The sequence below is a fragment of the Lissotriton helveticus genome, chromosome 2_1 (genome assembly GCF_964261635.1).
Source record: "Lissotriton helveticus chromosome 2_1, aLisHel1.1, whole genome shotgun sequence".
NCBI lineage: Eukaryota > Metazoa > Chordata > Amphibia > Caudata > Salamandridae > Lissotriton > Lissotriton helveticus.
The window spans coordinates 1,283,074,414-1,283,091,666 of NC_136059.1; the positions used below are offsets into that span (position 1 = coordinate 1,283,074,414).

At 43.6% G+C, this 17,253-nt stretch overlaps 1 protein-coding gene across 2 annotated transcripts in view; it reads right to left on the reverse strand.

Annotated features, from left to right (window-relative positions):
• SMARCAD1 (SNF2 related chromatin remodeling ATPase with DExD box 1) overlaps positions 1–17,253 on the reverse strand; it is an 809,617-nt gene that overhangs the window by 138,865 nt on the left and 653,499 nt on the right. The gene's annotated exons all lie outside the window — the stretch shown is intronic.

Here is a 17,253-nt window from a genome sequence, read left to right on the forward strand (position 1 = left end):
CCGGGGCTTGGCAGGCATCTTTGGAAACTACCAAACCCAAACAGTTCTGAGAACTAGACACCCGGGGGAGTCCAGGGTGGTATGGCATGCGTGGGTCCCCCAATGTTTTCCTACCCAGAAACCCCTGCAAACCTGAAATTTTGGTCAAAAAACCCACTTTTCCATACTTTTTTGGGTGGGATCTCGCTGCCGGAACAAATGTCCTACCACCCAGTGTTTCCCTTGTTCTCCCGAGTAAAATGATACCTCACTTGTGTGGGTGGGCCAAAGGCATGTGACTTAGGCTGGGGTGCTTAATTTGTAAAACGTAAATATGAGTAAAAACTACTTTTTTCAAAATTCATTTTTGGCGTATTCTGCTTTGGGGCACCCACACAAGTGAGGTATCCTTTTACTCGGGAGAACAAGGGGAACGCAGGGTGGTATGACTTTTTTGCCGGCCCGGCGATCCCACGCCAAAAAGTTTGGAAAAGTGCAATTTTTACCTAATTTTAAGGATTGCAGAGAGTTCTGGGTAGGAAAACATTGGGGGACCCATGCATGCCATACCTCCCTGGAGTCCCCCGGGTGTCTAGTTTTCAGAACTGTTTGGGTTTGCTACTTTGCAAAGAATACCACCGAGCCCCGGGCCACAAACTCAGATGCCCCCCCCCCCAAAATCAAGGTAGTTTTGCAATAAGGTAATGTAAATTCACCACCGTACAATTTGAACCGTTTCCTGTCGCAGCCACTATGCCTACCCACGCAAGTGAGGTACCGTTTTTTTCGGGAGACCTGGGGGCACGCTGGGTGGGTGGAAATTTGTTGATCCACGCAGATTCCAGAACTTTCCACCACAGAAATGTGAGGAAAATGTGTTTTTTTGGTCAAATTTTTATGTTTGCAAGGGATTCTGGGTAACAAAACCTGGGGGTAGGCAGGCGAGTCACCCCATCCTGAATTGCCCTGGGTGTCTAGTTTTCAAAAATTTATAGGTTTGCTAGGTTTCCCTAGGTGCTGGCAGAGCTACGGCGCAAAAACAAAAGGTAGTCTTTTTGTCCGAATCGTGCTAAATTTCACTGGGAAATTGAGGTGCGACCATGCTGCGTTTTGCGCTGTTTCATGTCGCAGCCACTATGCCTACCCACGCAAGTGAGGTACCATTTTTTTCGGGAGACCTGGGGGCACGCTGGGTGGGTGGAAATTTGTTGATCCACGCAGATTCCAGAACTTTCCACCACAGAAATGTGAGGAAAATGTGTTTTTTTGGTCAAATTTTTATGTTTTCAAGGGATTCTGGGTAACAAAACCTGGGGGTAGGCAAGGCGAGTCACCCCATCCTGAATTCCCCTGGGTGTCTAGTTTTCAAAAATGTATAGGTTTGCTAGGTTTCCCTAGGTGCTGGCAGAGCTACGGCGCAAAAACAAAAGGTAGTCTTTTTGTCCGAATCGTGCTAAATTTCACTGGGAAATTGAGGTGCGACCATGCTGCGTTTTGCGCTGTTTCATGTCGCAGCCACTATGCCTACCCACGCAAGTGAGGTACCATTTTTTTCGGGAGACCTGGGGGCACGCTGGGTGGGTGGAAATTTGTTGATCCACGCAGATTCCAGAACTTTCCACCACAGAAATGTGAGGAAAATTAGTTTTTTTGGTCAAATTTTTATGTTTTCAAGGGATTCTGGGTAACAAAACCTGGGGGTAGGCAGGCGAGTCACCCCATCCTGAATTCCCCTGGGTGTCTAGTTTTCAAAAATTTATAGGTTTGCTAGGTTTCCCTAGGTGCTGGCAGAGCTACGGCACAAAAACAAAAGGTAGTCTTTTTGTCCGAATCGTGCTAAATTTTACTGGGAAATTGAGGTGCGACCATGCTGCGTTTTGCGCTGTTTCATGTCGCAGCCACTATGCCTACCCACGCAAGTGAGGTACCATTTTTTTCGGGAGACCTGGGGGCACGCTGGGTGGGTGGAAATTTGTTGATCCACGCAGATTCCAGAACTTTCCACCACAGAAATGTGAGGAAAATTTGTTTTTTTGGTCAAATTTTTATGTTTTCAAGGGATTCTGGGTAACAAAACCTGGGGGTAGGCAGGCGAGTCACCCCATCCTGAATTCCCCTGGGTGTCTAGTTTTCAAAAATGTATAGGTTTGCTAGGTTTCCCTAGGTGCTGGCAGAGCTACGGCGCAAAAACAAAAGGTAGTCTTTTTGTCCGAATCGTGCTAAATTTCACTGGGAAATTGAGGTGCGACCATGCTGCGTTTTGCGCTGTTTCATGTCGCAGCCACTATGCCTACCCACGCAAGTGAGGTACCATTTTTTTCGGGAGACCTGGGGGCACGCTGGGTGGGTGGAAATTTGTTGATCCACGCAGATTCCAGAACTTTCCACCACAGAAATGTGAGGAAAATGTGTTTTTTTGGTCAAATTTTTATGTTTTCAAGGGATTCTGGGTAACAAAACCTGGGGGTAGGCAGGCGAGTCACCCCATCCTGAATTCCCCTGGGTGTCTAGTTTTCAAAAATTTATAGGTTTGCTAGGTTTCCCTAGGTGCTGGCAGAGCTACGGCACAAAAACAAAAGGTAGTCTTTTTGTCCGAATCGTGCTAAATTTCACTGGGAAATTGAGGTGCGACCATGCTGCGTTTTGCGCTGTTTCATGTCGCAGCCACTATGCCTACCCACGCAAGTGAGGTACCATTTTTTTCGGGAGACCTGGGGGCACGCTGGGTGGGTGGAAATTTGTTGATCCACGCAGATTCCAGAACTTTCCACCACAGAAATGTGAGGAAAATTTGTTTTTTTGGTCAAATTTTTATGTTTTCAAGGGATTCTGGGTAACAAAACCTGGGGGTAGGCAGGCGAGTCACCCCATCCTGAATTCCCCTGGGTGTCTAGTTTTCAAAAATGTATAGGTTTGCTAGGTTTCCCTAGGTGCTGGCAGAGCTACGGCGCAAAAACAAAAGGTAGTCTTTTTGTCCGAATCGTGCTAAATTTCACTGGGAAATTGAGGTGCGACCATGCTGCGTTTTGCGCTGTTTCATGTCGCAGCCACTATGCCTACCCACGCAAGTGAGGTACCATTTTTTTCGGGAGACCTGGGGGCACGCTGGGTGGGTGGAAATTTGTTGATCCACGCAGATTCCAGAACTTTCCACCACAGAAATGTGAGGAAAATGTGTTTTTTTGGTCACATTTTTATGTTTGCAAGGGATTCTGGGTAACAAAACCTGGGGGTAGGCAGGCGAGTCACCCCATCCTGAATTCCCCTGGGTGTCTAGTTTTCAAAAATGTATAGGTTTGCTAGGTTTCCCTAGGTGCTGGCAGAGCTACGGCGCAAAAACAAAATGTAGTCTTTTTGTCCGAATCGTGCTAAATTTCACTGGGAAATTGAGGTGCGACCATGCTGCGTTTTGCGCTGTTTCATGTCGCAGCCACTATGCCTACCCACGCAAGTGAGGTACCATTTTTTTCGGGAGACCTGGGGGCACGCTGGGTGGGTGGAAATTTGTTGATCCACGCAGATTCCAGAACTTTCCACCACAGAAATGTGAGGAAAATTTGTTTTTTTGGTCAAATTTTTATGTTTTCAAGGGATTCTGGGTAACAAAACCTGGGGGTAGGCAGGCGAGTCACCCCATCCTGAATTCCCCTGGGTGTCTAGTTTTCAAAAATTTATAGGTTTGCTAGGTTTCCCTAGGTGCTGGCAGAGCTACAGCACAAAAACAAAAGGTAGTCTTTTTGTCCGAATCGTGCTAAATTTCACTGGGAAATTGAGGTGCGACCATGCTGCGTTTTGCGCTGTTTCATGTCGCAGCCACTATGCCTACCCACGCAAGTGAGGTACCATTTTTTTCGGGAGACCTGGGGGCACGCTGGGTGGGTGGAAATTTGTTGATCCACGCAGATTCCAGAACTTTCCACCACAGAAATGTGAGGAAAATTTGTTTTTTGGGTCAAATTTTTATGTTTTCAAGGGATTCTGGGTAACAAAACCTGGGGGTAGGCAGGCGAGTCACCCCATCCTGAATTCCCCTGGGTGTCTAGTTTTCAAAAATGTATAGGTTTGCTAGGTTTCCCTAGGTGCTGGCAGAGCTACGGCGCAAAAACAAAAGGTAGTCTTTTTGTCCGAATCGTGCTAAATTTCACTGGGAAATTGAGGTGCGACCATGCTGCGTTTTGCGCTGTTTCATGTCGCAGCCACTATGCCTACCCACGCAAGTGAGGTACCATTTTTTTCGGGAGACCTGGGGGCACGCTGGGTGGGTGGAAATTTGTTGATCCACGCAGATTCCAGAACTTTCCACCACAGAAATGTGAGGAAAATGTGTTTTTTTGGTCACATTTTTATGTTTGCAAGGGATTCTGGGTAACAAAACCTGGGGGTAGGCAGGCGAGTCACCCCATCCTGAATTGCCCTGGGTGTCTAGTTTTCAAAAATGTATAGGTTTGCTAGGTTTCCCTAGGTGCTGGCAGAGCTACGGCGCAAAAACAAAAGGTAGTCTTTTTGTCCGAATCGTGCTAAATTTCACTGGGAAATTGAGGTGCGACCATGCTGCGTTTTGCGCTGTTTCATGTCGCAGCCACTATGCCTACCCACGCAAGTGAGGTACCATTTTTTTTGGGAGACCTGGGGGCACGCTGGGTGGGTGGAAATTTGTTGATCCACGCAGATTCCAGAACTTTCCACCACAGAAATGTGAGGAAAATGTGTTTTTTTGGTCAAATTTTTATATTTTCAAGGGATTCTGGGTAACAAAACCTGGGGGTAGGCAGGCGAGTCACCCCATCCTGAATTCCCCTGGGTGTCTAGTTTTCAAAAATGTATAGGTTTGCTAGGTTTCCCTAGGTGCTGGCAGAGCTACGGCGCAAAAACAAAAGGTAGTCTTTTTGTCCGAATCGTGCTAAATTTCACTGGGAAATTGAGGTGCGACCATGCTGCGTTTTGCGCTGTTTCATGTCGCAGCCACTATGCCTACCCACGCAAGTGAGGTACCATTTTTTTCGGGAGACCTGGGGGCACGCTGGGTGGGTGGAAATTTGTTGATCCACGCAGATTCCAGAACTTTCCACCACAGAAATGTGAGGAAAATGTGTTTTTTTGGTCAAATGTTTATGTTTTCAAGGGATTCTGGGTAACAAAACCTGGGGGTAGGCAGGCGAGTCACCCCATCCTGAATTCCCCTGGGTGTCTGGTTTTTAAAAATGTATAGGTTTGCTAGGTTTCCCTAGGTGCTGGCAGAGCTACGGCGCAAAAACAAAAGGTAGTCTTTTTGTCCGAATCGTGCTAAATTTCACTGGGAAATTGAGGTGCGACCATGCTGCGTTTTGCGCTGTTTCATGTCGCAGCCACTATGCCTACCCACACAAGTGAGGTACCATTTTTTTCGGGAGACCTGGGGGCACGCTGGGTGGGTGGAAATTTGTTGATCCACGCAGATTCCAGAACTTTCCACCACAGAAATGTGAGGAAAATGTGTTTATTTTGTGAAAAACTTAGCTTTGCAAGGGATTCTGGGTAACAAAACCTGGTGGTAGGCAGTCGAGTCACCCCATCCTGAATTCCCCTGGGTGTCTACTTTTCAAAAATGTATAGGTTTGCAAGGTTTCCCTAGGTGCCGGCAGAGCTAGGGTGCAAAAACTACAGGTAGGCACTTTGCCAAAAAAGGGTCAATTTGTAACTGCTAAATTTAGGTGTGACCACGTTGCATTTTCCGCCGTTTCCTGTCGCAGGCACAAGGCCGACCCACACAAGTGAGGTACCGTTTTTATCGGGACACTTGGGGTAATTCAGATTTGTAAATCAACTGTTATTACCAATTGAGCTTTCATGCATTTCTCCCTTTGAATGAAAGACATTGTGTAAAAAAAAAATCTTTATGAAAAATGACCAGTATGAGTATTCCCAACTTTGAAAATGTGCAATTATATACTGTTTCTGAAGTCTATAATTTGTACCCAATTCAGAAATACATAGGTGTCTTTCATACAGATTATTCCATGTATACATTTTCCAAGACAAAGTGCACTATACCCAGTAAATGAAAAAATACCATTGCAAGTTGCTGCTCAGTTTTTGGATCTGGGTTCGTCGGGTTCTTGGTGAAACTACAAGTCCTATATATCCCCACAACCAGGAAGGTCTAACGGATGTAACGGTATATTGCTTTCCAAGAGCTGTCAAAATTAGAAAAAGTTATAGGTGAAAACGTTGAGACAAAAGGCTGTTTTTTTCAACAAAATTTCAAATATTCCAATATCTAACTGTTAGTTTCTATAACGAAACCTTCATGGATTTAGACAAATGACCCCTTTCTGAATTCAGAATTTTGTCTACTTTTCGAAAATGTAAAGCTTTCCAGGATCCATTATTGCTTTCAAACTCATTTCTACCATTAACTGGAAGGAGGTGGAAAGCTCTAAAAATAGCAAAAATAGGCTATGTCCCAGAAAAATGCCAAAACTGAGTGAAAAATTTCGGTTCTCTGACAAAAGTCTGTCATTCCCTGAAAGCTGAGAAAATGGAGATTTCAGCCCCACAAACCTTTTTGTGATACCATTTTCAGGGAAACACCCAGAGGCTTTCATTTGCAGCCCGTTTTTCCCATTTTTCTGAAAAAAACAAAAAAATCACTATATTTTGCTAAATTTCTGGGCCCCCTCCAAGGGAATCCACAAACCCAGGGCGCCTTTAGAATCCACATGATGTTGGAAGAAAAGGACGCAAATTTGGCGTGGATACCTTATGTGGTCCAAAAGTTACAAGGGCCTAAGCGCGCACTACTCCAAAACGCCAAAAAAAGCCTCAGCACAGGAGGGGAAAAGGCCTAGCAGCGAAGGGGTTAAGGCTCAGGAATTTGCAATTCATCAACCCATCACTGCTCCTCAGGCACCAATGAGATTGTTCTCAGTATCAAGCAAGGACAATTTGTAATTTTGGATTATGAGAGCATTTGTGAGCAAAGTGCACAACTAAGGTAGCTAATTGGTATTCCTGCTTTGTGGTACAGCCTTTTGTTTTGGTTTCACAAGGCTCAGCTCTTCTGACTTGGAAAGAATGAGATTAAACAAATCCAGCCAACAGATCTCCAGCCTAGTCGCTATTTCCTTTTTATTGTACATATCGTTTGAGGTTATTACTTTCCCAAAATGGACACTTGTTCAAATGTAACTCTAAGAGTGCAAACATCCCCTTTCTGGTTCATAATTATTAAACCTAACTGTGGGGAGGGGGCCGAACCCACGAATGATCACACATGCACTCCCGTTTCTAAAGTTTGCACACATTAAGGCAGTTGTAAGGGAACTGGTCTTTCCCGGAGCTGTGCAACTGTCCTGTACGGTCTTTAACAAAGGAAGGGTTTGCTTTGTATTCACTGTTTAAGTTTTTCTACGAGGATAGTACCTTCTTCAAGCACCCGCCTGGGCATGCCACTGACGCAAAATCAGCACGCCATGTCACTGAATGGCATGATGACGTTTCTCTGGAAAGTAGATTTTGATGGGTCGCTATTCCTTCCACGTGGGGCGAGACCAGTGGACAACTGCCCCAGGCATGTCTTCCTCGCCCTCTGAGTATTTGCATCTGGGCCTACTCCTCCTATTCTGGTTCATAAATGGCTACAAAAAAAAACTAGTCCAACCCTACCTCCATACGGCATGGTCAGCCCAAAGTAAGCGAACATTTATAGGAGCACGCTTTGGTGTATGGCCAGGTTTGTGTCATCTCCCACCCTGGAAATTAAACGAGGGCAATATGTTATGCAGACTTTGCAAGGGGGAAAAGAAGACATTGTGCACTTGGTATGTTTGTGCCCTGCTATAGCCCCAGAAAGGAGACTAATCCTCAGGAGGTTGCTCAATGCCCGAAACATAAGAACCTGTAGACAAGCAGTAATGGCCTGTCTAAATCCGAATGCCCTACCAATGAATGTTGCTTTTGTAAAAATTTTAAATGTGATTGCTAAAGGTCATAAAGATAATGTCATTTAGTTTATAATTTTTACTTCTTTATTTTAATTATTTTTAAGGTCATTTACTATTTGTATGACGTATAAATGTGTATTGATGCTGATACTTTCTTTAAGGTCACATTTTTGTAAGATTTTAATTAATCAAACAAATAAAAAATAAACTTAAAGAAGAGGCAGAGGCGTTGCTCACAACTGCTGTGGTGACAGTTATCTTTGTTCTAGAACCATCACTTCTACTTAGGGATTGGAAAAGGGCTTCACTTGTGTGGATACGGTAATTACAAATGTCTGTTCTTGGGTGCTTTGGCCTGGTCGTTGGCTTGGAGTTACTCAACTCACTTCAGAGGGTGTCTGAGCAGAGACACGCCCGATTTAAGGGTCAGTAAATGTCTTAATTAAATTCTAGCCTAAGTAACTAACGCCTCTAGGAAAAACGCAGGAACGGTATCTGTCGGTATGATTTTACTATCCGTGTCACCGTGGACTTGAGGGCCAGCTATGGTGTCTGAGTAATAAACTTTGAAAAATACAACATGCATTATTCCAGATCGAACGCTAGATGGCAGTACAGTACACAGTATGTCCATCAGCAAAGCTACATTATGCAAATCTCGTTCCCTCAGCTAGAAGACTGGGGAGTGGAGTGAGTAAAACAAGTTACTTTTCCAGTGTATTATTGGAATTGCCAAGCTTTTTCCAAATCTACTCTAACCTGCCAGAATAGCGATGTTTGGATTCTGAACCCATGCGGATACTTATGAGCAGCAACCGCCAGCTCACTGCATACATTTTTTAGAGAAAGGGCAGGAGAAAGGGGAACTGTGTCTAGGAAACACACGCAGAGGTCGTCCTGTTCACATGAACAGACCCCTCTGTTATTTTTCCCAAGCGAGATAGTACACGTTTGTTCTAGGCTGTGAGAACGACATATGTTCAATCAAGAAAATGTCAACCAAACCTTTATTCACATTAATTTTGGATTTCATGCACGACAGATGACGAGCAATAACAACAATGGGAACACTTCATGTCTATTTGGAAGAACTGCTTACCTTATTCTGAAATATTTGTATTTAAAATAAGGACTTTTGGGCTGAAAACTTAAAACACTGTTCGGTACCTCCCTTTTATGAACCGGCATATTCGCTTAAATGTTATGACTAATTTCTCAAGGATGCCAGACTCCTTCCGAATGTACTTCCCCGTTCTTTGTTTCGAAACATAACTGTACAGGTCTAATCAAGACTATTCACTGGCACAGGTTAAGAAAATGAAATGCAGCCTAGGGGATAATAGGTACAACACCTTAAAAGTTACATAGTATCCCGTATTAAACTCTCACTTTCCAATTTTATTCATGAGTGTGCCTAGTTGCCATGAAACAGTTTCATTTAACTGTCTAATAATTTACTGCAAGGCCACTCTTAAGTGCCCTGGAGATTGACATTTTGGTAAAAGAAGCTTCTGCTGTGCATCTCCCATTTCACTAATCAAGGTGGTCCTTTTAATCGCCCCATGACCTCCGGAAATAGGTGAACATAATTTGGCTCAAGTGGGGAAATGGAGTACCGGGAAGAACTGTTCCAAGTAGCAAACCAACGGGGGAAACTGGATCTGCAGCGGCAGTACACATCATAAAACGAGTCTTCTAGGGGATTAAAGCGCCAAAATGAAACTCACGGCAGCAAAGACTGGTGGTTGCACTAATTTTATCGGCTATGGCTGAGACAAAATAGCTTTCTGCATATGGTTCAACAAACAGATCCTAGTGATTGGGATGTAGCCTTTGTTTTCAGAGAGATCCCAGCAATGAAGAACAGAGACGTGGTGCAGCCAGTGACCACGAAAGCAAAGCTGGCAACACCACGGGCCAAGCTCTAGATTTTAGGCAGGTCTGCCGCTGTCTGAACACTGTTACAACTGGGTCAAACTCCAGACTATGCTTCTATCACAGAGTACACAACACTGAAAACTGCTGCAGGAAACGTGCACCATCACTGCCACCTCACTCACATGTAGCAGTGGGATTACTGGTGGGTCATGTAGGTTTCCGTCTCCCAAGCCTTTTAAGAGAGGACAACTACCGTCTTCTCATCGAATTAAAGCCACGTGGTGAGGACCATATGTGGCTTTCTTTTCAGACCAGTTTGGAGATACACTGAGCAAATATTTGGTGACACCTACTTAAACTTCCTACATAAACCAGACACCTGCTATGGATTTCAGTGTCTTTTTCAAAGTAGGGATCGCATTGACACGAATCCCATTAATTATTCTAAACGTCTATCTAGAGCAAAAAAGCGCGATGAGAAAGGCACCCTTAGACTAAAAAAGAGATCATTTACAGTTCGTAGGTAATTGTAGAGATGGTACATCCCTCCTGGTCTGCAGTGAGCCTATGACAACAGATACTCTGGTGTTGGACATCCAAACAACAATTGTGTGCCCTGTCCTACCATATTAGTTATATCCCTACAAAGCAAATCAATTATTCTGCTGATGCTTCCCAAATCATTTACAAATGATGCAAGCATAAAGGGCTGGACCATAAAGGACTGATCCACTTTCAACCAAAGGCTGAAAGATTCTGAATACACTGATTCAACAAGAAAAGCACCATTTTCTCTCACAAAAAAAGCGAGAAAATGGAGGACACGCCAAAAACAGGCGATTGGTATGCAAGGCAAACCATGTGCACATATTCTTGGCAAAAACAAATTATACGGTAGGATGGAAAATGGATGTTCAGAGCACTCCTACCTACAGCAGAAAAAAATGCTCCAGATGCTCAAAGCAGCTGTAGTAGTTTATTTAGATAGATTGTCGCTGGGAGTGGCTGTCAATGGAGCAGTGGCATGCGCTCAGATTTCCCCCTCAAGAAACAAATTTTCAGATCATAACATTTTATAACCGACGATTTGGACCCGAGGTTTGACAGCATGTCAAACTATAAAAGCAAGATAGTTCTCAAATATGAAAATGAGGGGACGTTTTATGTTCAGACTTGTAGGAATGTTTCAAATTGAAGGATTACCAACACCAGTGAAACTTCCAAGTTACAACTTGTATATTCGTAAGTGGTTTGCAATGGAAAACGATAAGAAGCACCCTGTTATCGCTACACAAGCAAAATGCATATATACACTAAGATAATTCAGGAAGACTAATGCAAGTGAATATATGGATTCAGCGTTAACTTGCATCCATCTTTTTGACCATGCTGGTTTGCTTCCCTCTGATAGAGCATAAGCTCCTGCATTGTTTTGAGCGAGTATGTCAAAGCAAATTGGACCTGCCATGGCCAACGAACGGCTAAGGCAAAGTCAAATTAGGAACGCTTAAAAACAATATTAAAGTATATATTAAGATAAAAATGTAATGCATGCACCGGTGTAGATTTCTCTTAAAATCGAATATTTCTTTTAATTATATACTATGAATGTAATTTTCAAATTGACTGTAAATGCATTCTGGAAACTTCATAACGTTAATATTTTCAAGAGAGATGACGAGGCACAAGACAGGAGAAAGAGACACAAACAAGCAACTTACAGCAGGCAATGGAGAAGGAGAACCTGGTGCCCCAGGTGTGGAATTCTTGGAAGATTAATGAAAAACAGCACCAGTACAAAAACCGGGGAGGTAGCGGGGTGTTGTGGTGGGGAATCCCACAAGAAGCACATCAGGGTCCAGCGTCAAGAAGGGGAGTCTATAACTATTAGCGATTTGAGAGGAGGAACCAAATTGAAGAAGCAGCAATGTGTCCATGTGATGAAAGATGCCTTCAAGGTGGTGAAGCTTGTGGGTCAAAGCTCCTGTTCAGATGCTACCACCGCTGACCCAGGTATATGAGTGGCAACTCGGAAAAAATATAATTTTAAGTAAGAAGTAGACTTGCCTAGGTTAGCCAGGTTTTAGACAGCCAGCAACCCAGATGACCAATAGCTCTGAAAATTAAAAATGATCGTGCCGTGACAGAATCCTAACACACTGAATACACTCCCTAAATGGCATGTCATTAGCCATGATGTCAGGGAACTCAACATCAAGGAAATGACTGAATGACAACTAAGAATTGCAGAAGAAATGGAACTGTAGACGTGACGCTAAAACAGGTTATTAACATCAGCAAACACAAGGAGATGATGGACGGAGTGCTGACACTTCAGACACTCAACCACAGTCACAGATCTAGGTTGAATCCATCATCGTTCTTTGACTCACTTCGCCACCCCAGTTCAGTTTGCTTTATTAACATCAGCAACCTGCACAACAGGAAGTGGTTGAGTAAACGTCTGTCAAAAAGACAAAACAATGACCTTCCACAACTGCCCTCTCTTCTGGAAGACACAGAGTACAGAGACAAAGGCACCAGAGAACGTGTGCTCAGACAACAAAGAGCAAGACAAGTAAGAGGACGGCTTGAATGTCCGGCTCTCTTTACCACATTCTAGCTCCAGCGCCACACTGCAAACTGGCAAGGGCAGAAAACCGCTTCAGTGCCCACAGTCCTCCCTCCAGGGAAAGGAACTGACAGCTTTGTGAACGAAGGATAGGCAGCTGTGGTTTAATCATCAAGAACAGAATCAAAAGTACTGAGGGCACAACATGCTCAGCCACGTGGGCATTCCACCTCAATGTATGCTAGCCCTGCCAAACGCGCCGCTTCTTCCGCTATGAGAAATATCGACATGGAAACAACCTCACAAGTAGTGCCACATGCTGCTGTTTGATTGGGGGAGGGATCCAGAATGGCGCGATCTAATCGGTTTTGCAATATATGCAAATTTAAACTACTGTACTGCTGTATGCTTGGCTCTGGACCGCCTATTGGTCCCCTTAACTTAGACTAATTGGTCTTCTGCATCCATTGATTAATAAATACAGCAGGTTGGCATCATTTTGAGAGTGTTACGAAAAAGTAAAGTGAAGGCCTTCTAGGATGCTATCATGACCAAGTCAAAAACAGAGGCGAGATGGTGGTCTAGATGTTGAGCAATGTGGGTGATCCATGTTTCTCAGAGCTAAAGAACAATCTGATTTTCAGAAAGCAATTGCCACTGTTTAAAAAAGAAAGTGAGAAGCAAATTGCAAGTTTGAGTTTATTTCTAAAAAGGTGCTCCGAAATCTGCTCAGCACAATGAATATATTGTAAAAGAGCATGACTGATGATGTAGATTCCATGAAAACATATAAATGACAGTCATTAAAACGTCATTGCACGCGGAGCACTGTAGAAGCAATTGCAACTTGAAACTAATGTCTTCTCCACTGATATTTTTATTTTGTATGCAGACCATCTTAAGCCAAATCTAAACTTGCATAATTAGAGCAATGCAAGGTGACCTATAGCTGTCTCGGTTATTTTTTTAAACTAACACACGAAATGTTGGCAACATTTGAACCATTCAATGAAAAACAATCCTCCTCATCCAAAGATTGAGATTTATAAAAACACAGAGACAGACCAGCAAAACAAACCTAGTATTCAGCTACAAGTGCCCCTAACAAACAAACTAAAATCTAATAAAGATAGTATGGAAACCTTGATGGTAGGTTACTGTGTTCGAAGAAATCGGTTTGTTGCAGTCCTATAAAGCATGCATATTGTAGTGCATTTGAAGGTTCATCAAACACAGGCTGCAAAGAACAAATCAGTTTACAAAATAAAACCAGATGACCACACGGCGACTTGGGAGCTAGAATACTGCGGCTTTACATTTTGCCCGAATAATACTAAAGGTGAATTTATCGTTGTTCTCTTATGGACACCAGTTTGTGGATGCGGAAGGAATTATTATCATGACTTTTATGAAATTCAATCAGCCCTGAAGAAGTCCGGTAACGGACGAAACGTGTTGGCTATCTGCATTTTTAACTAAGAAAATTGAATAAAGATTTTAACAGAATTGAGGATGCCTCCGTTTACTGTCTCTTGGGAAAACTGACAATACTGAAATCATGTATATTGAATAAGATCTTTACTTGCAAGATGCAATATTTATACTAGATTATTGAAGGGTGCAGACCATCTTCTGAGAATTTTGTACAAGATAAAACATGCCTCAATTGAGTTTTCACACAAATTAACAACCTACACACTGAATCTATGACTGCGCGCCTGCGCACAGCCCTCCCTAATGACGCACGCTGAAATACTCGGGTGCGCAAAGAGGCTTAAAAAATGCAGATGGGCAATCCAACTAATCTCTAAAAGAACAAGCATTTGCAATGCAATAGGTCTCGCAATAGCGTGATTTTGAGCTATTGGCATTGTAAATGACAATGCCTTTAATTTATGTGGTTAAAAGACCTGCAAAAACAAAAGGCATGGTCATTTACAGTACCAATTGGCCAAAGCTTCTAAAATGTGAGACCTATTGCATTGCAAATGCTTGATATCTCCTGCCACCTTTCACTGCACATATACGATTGTTTGAGGAAATACGTGAGCCTACGGGGTGGCACGTAAATGTTAAAATGTGACTTTATATGCATGTGTATCTCTATATATAATATAGATATACATACACACACACACACACTTCACGATTGCCCTTTGCAGGAAGCCCCGGTTTTATCTGTGGCCCCGCCTAAAAAACAAACAAAAAAATAATCCTGCAGATGTCATTGGAGCTGCTATGCAGCGCATTCGAGAGCCACTCCAGTGTTTCTGTAATGTCTCAGAGGCAGTATACCTAGTAGAGACAATGCAAGTAGTCTATAATACCAGTGACCAAAGAATATTCGTAGCAGCGGTTATTTGCCTATTACCTGTGGGATGTTACACATGGGTCACCCCCACAGAGATGTTAAAATTATACTTTTAATTTCTTTTAGAGGATGAGAGAAAATTAGGCTGCATGCCCTTTGGGGACCTGTATGCAGACACGATCATCACTTCAGAGGTCGCAGCACATAAAGGGGATGGTTAATAAAGGCAAAGAGTTTAACATTTTCTTCTGCGCACATGCACAGGGGACATTTATCTATGGACACGTATCTATGCCCTGAGGTTACAACTGACCTTTAAACTGATCTGACTTCCTGATTCCTGTCGGCTGTGCAGGGTGCTGGCTATTGTTCCTGGTCCCGACATTGTTTTGAGTGTATCAGTAGGTAAAGGCATTGTGGGTGCCCTAGAGTGTGCGTGAACGAGAGCCAAAATGGTGCATGTTGGGACTTGTATTTCAAGAGAGCGAGTGATGTCATTAGCAGGTCTAAATTATAGTCTACTTTGATTTGTTGATTGTAGGGACCGTGCACATTAATAAAAATAGCACTTCAAGTATGTATAAGCAGATTTGGTCGGGTAACACCTCAGTTTCATGGTAGTTGCATTTCTGGTGCAGGAATGGTCAATTTACAGGTAGGCGAAGATGAGCTACAGTAAAATAGGAGTTTTCAGTCCTCAGTGGAATACGAAAAGAAGGTGTAGAGAAGCAAAAATGTGGGGAGCTCAAGTAAGCTCACACTGATATTTCCGATTCAGAAAATAAGTGATAACTGTTCGAAAGACAACGCATGTTCATTTTGAAAACAATTCTAATGTCATTTTATATAATACAAAGGAATACATACCAACATAGCCAGAGGCCTGGACTGGGCCCTGCCTCTTACTGCCGACTGATCGGACCACTGGGTTTGATCACATGGCTTATGAGGTCACTTGACTCAGCTATGGGATCTTGGAACATATATTTTCACGAGGCAGGATGATGCACGTTTTACAGTTCATTTCCCTACTTACATCTAACCCTGCAGTCGCTTCCTGTAGTACTGCGTCCACAATGCTCACTTCTGTAAAAATAAGAAACAGGCCTTGGCATAGGTCCTCCCCATGTGAGTTATGGCAACAGGCTGCTGGGAGAGACTTCAACGTTTTGCCTTTGTCACTGCTTGTAGAAGAAAGTGAAAGCGTGGAAAGCGCGCGTTCTGCTGAAACGCCGGCGAAAAGCTGTCGCCGTCAGAGTGGAAGCGCACCATGCGCGTGTTCTGCTAAAACACCGCGACAAGGGCAGGAGATGTGCGTACGCGTGCACAACTCCTGTCCACGGCCCTTGTTTTGTCTCCCTTCCTAAAAAAAAGCAACGACAATAACTCACCAAGCAAGCAGCCGCGCTGCATCGCTAGGCGAGACCTAAAAAGGAAACGCCTTTAAGTCCAAATGTGCATGGGCAGTTTCATAAATGCAAGAATTAAATAGATTTATAAAAGACTATCGGGCGCAGATGTCGTGTTCAGTAACATTTTGTAGTACACACCCAAAGACCAAAACACACCATGACTTTCCCTGGGCCAATGAAGAAACACTGCTTCGTGGCTGTGGCGCACACAAACGTTTCTTAGCCACGTGCCTGCTTATTGTATTTTAACACTGGCTGCTTCGAGAGTGCTGTTCTGCACCTGTATTACACCTTTTTAAGGCAGGATGGTTGAGACAGGGGTGTGGGAGCAGGAGTGCTCTGAAATCTTGGCAACTCTTGGCAAAAGCTGGGGTGAGTTAGGAACAGATGCGTGAAATCCAAGCATAGGCAGGAACCAAGCACCAGCTTTTATTGTTGCAATACACACTGGTTGTACTACAGAAGGTTCACTTTCTTTCAAGACTGAACCCCCTTGGTGAGTCGTTGGGTTCCTTGGTTACGTTTGAATAACTCCAGTAGTATTTCTTATTTTCCTCAGCATGAAGACTTTGATATATCCTTTAGTATTAGATGTTTGTCATTGTTTGCCCATTAGCACTGGGTGTTAACATGCAGCTACACTTTAAAGGCAATAGCTGCATTATCCCAAATTGTGTGATTAACCTTTAAAACTCTCCATGACAAAGGGTAGAAGATTACAAATTGGCACATCCTCTGCATTTTAAATGAAACAAATTGATGTAATAGACTTCAAACACTGTCTGTTACAAGTAGGCCTGAGCAGCAAACTCCGCTCGTGGAGTTTTCCATGCTCTGCGTAGTACACAGAGATCTGAAAAAGTCCGCTCTGCGAAGCAGACCAGAGTTTTTTCCTCGCTCGCCAATGTTAAGTTGGTGAGCGCGAGCGAGAAAAATCCAACGCTGGACCACCTCCCAGCAAGATTTCTCAATGCAGGGGGTCATGGATGGTCGTGACCTCCCGCATTGTGAAACCATCCGTTCGCGTTGAGGAAGCTTCCATTCAAGTACAAAATCTACTGGAGCGGCAGAAAGAAGAAGCCATCTTGCGATGCACATGGTGCTGTTCATGCTGATTTTCCAGCACAGGACAAATACCCAGGCTAAAAATCAGTTGGAACAGCAGGACTTAACGCACTC